Below are 2,500 nucleotides of genomic sequence, written 5' to 3' on the forward strand. Positions count from 1 at the left end.
CGAAATGTGTCGGGGCTGAGAGGTACCTCTCTCTCATATATTCTGCCGGTGGTGTGCAAAACTGGGTCTTTGCATGGAGTGTCACCCTATACCCACTTTAGGGACGCATGCAAAAAAGTGCCCGATCGCCTGGAACTGTCAGGCGGATTCGGCTCCCTGGAATTTCCTCATTCTGGTTCTTTTTCACTTTTTGTCTCTTTTGCGACATCTAGTGGGCAGGCTGCATTACTGCAACCGGGGACACCTCAAAACGCTTGGAACTGGGGAGCGGGCTCAATTTACAAACGTTTTGCGGGTCCTGGAAGTCAAAATTGTGACTTCTGAAAACGACTAAGTATCAAGGACTCATCGCGCGAATCGCTCTGGAACTGAAATCGGATGCGCGCACTGACATGCTCCCCTCTCTGGAAGTCTGACACAAGTTGAAAAATTTTCTAAGTCCCCAAAAATTTTTTTTTTCAACTTTTTTTCAATTTTCCCCCTGTGGGATATATATTTTACCCACACTTTTGGAGCCCTCCTGGGATGCCCTCTAACATACTAGAACCTCATTTTGTGGAAGTTTTCACAAAATTGTGAAATTTTCCAAAAAGTCAGAAATTTTGCAAAAACGACTAAGTATCAAGGACTCATCGCGCGAATCGCTCTGGAACTGAAATCGGATGCGCGCACTGACACGCTCCCCTGTCTGGAAGTCTGACAAAAGTTGAAAAATTTTCTAAGTCCCCAAAAATTTTTTTTTTCAACTTTTTTTCAATTTTCCCCCTGTGGGATATATATTTTACCCACACTTTTGGAGCCCTCCTGGGATGCCCTCTAACATACTAGAACCTCATTTTGTGGAAGTTTTCACAAAATTGTGAAATTTTCCAAAAAGTCAGAAATTTTGCAAAAACGACTAAGTATCAAGGACTCATCGCGCGAATCGCTCTGGAACTGAAATCGGATGCGCGCACTGACATGCTCCCCTCTCTGGAAGTCTGACACATGTGTGAAAATTTTCTAAGTCCCCAAAAATTTTTTTTTTCAACTTTTTTTCAATTTTCCCCCTGTGGGATATATATTTTACCCACACTTTTGGAGCCCTCCTGGGATGCCCTCTAACATACTAGAACCTCATTTTGTGGAAGTTTTCACAAAATTGTGAAATTTTCAAAAAGTCAGAAATTTTGCCAAAAACGACTAAGTATCAAGGACTCATCGCGCGAATCGCTCTGGAACTGAAATCGGATGCGCGCACTGACACGCTCCCCTGTCTGGAAGTCTGACAAAAGTTGAAAAATTTTCTAAGTCCCCAAAAATTTTTTTTTTCAACTTTTTTTCAATTTTCCCCCTGTGGGATATATATTTTACCCACACTTTTGGAGCCCTCCTGGGATGCCCTCTAACATACTAGAACCTCATTTTGTGGAAGTTTTCACAAAATTGTGAAATTTTCCAAAAAGTCAGAAATTTTGCAAAAACGACTAAGTATCAAGGACTCATCGCGCGAATCGCTCTGGAACTGAAATCGGATGCGCGCACTGACATGCTCCCCTCTCTGGAAGTCTGACACATGTGTGAAAATTTTCTAAGTCCCCAAAAATTTTTTTTTTCAACTTTTTTTCAATTTTCCCCCTGTGGGATATATATTTTACCCACACTTTTGGAGCCCTCCTGGGATGCCCTCTAACATACTAGAACCTCATTTTGTGGAAGTTTTCACAAAATTGTGAAATTTTCAAAAAGTCAGAAATTTTGCCAAAAACGACTAAGTATCAAGGACTCATCGCGCGAATCGCTCTGGAACTGAAATCGGATGCGCGCACTGACACGCTCCCCTGTCTGGAAGTCTGACAAAAGTTGAAAAATTTTCTAAGTCCCCAAAAATTTTTTTTTTCAACTTTTTTTCAATTTTCCCCCTGTGGGATATATATTTTACCCACACTTTTGGAGCCCTCCTGGGATGCCCTCTAACATACTAGAACCTCATTTTGTGGAAGTTTTCACAAAATTGTGAAATTTTCCAAAAAGTCAGAAATTTTGCAAAAACGACTAAGTATCAAGGACTCATCGCGCGAATCGCTCTGGAACTGAAATCGGATGCGCGCACTGACATGCTCCCCTGTCTGGAAGTCTGACAAAAGTTGAAAAATTTTCTAAGTCCCCAAAAATTTTTTTTTTCAACTTTTTTTCAATTTTCCCCCTGTGGGATATATATTTTACCCACACTTTTGGAGCCCTCCTGGGATGCCCTCTAACATACTAGAACCTCATTTTGTGGAAGTTTTCACAAAATTGTGAAATTTTCCAAAAAGTCAGAAATTTTGCAAAAACGACTAAGTATCAAGGACTCATCGCGCGAATCGCTCTGGAACTGAAATCGGATGCGCGCACTGACATGCTCCCCTCTCTGGAAGTCTGACACATGTGTGAAAATTTTCTAAGTCCCCAAAAATTTTTTTTTTCAACTTTTTTTCAATTTTCCCCCTGTGGGATATATATTTTACCCACACTTTTG

Source organism: Phyllobates terribilis, unplaced genomic scaffold (genome assembly GCF_046119375.1).
Source record: "Phyllobates terribilis strain yellow unplaced genomic scaffold, ASM4611937v1 Scaffold_1975__1_contigs__length_183079, whole genome shotgun sequence".
Classification (NCBI taxonomy): Eukaryota; Metazoa; Chordata; class Amphibia; order Anura; family Dendrobatidae; genus Phyllobates; species Phyllobates terribilis.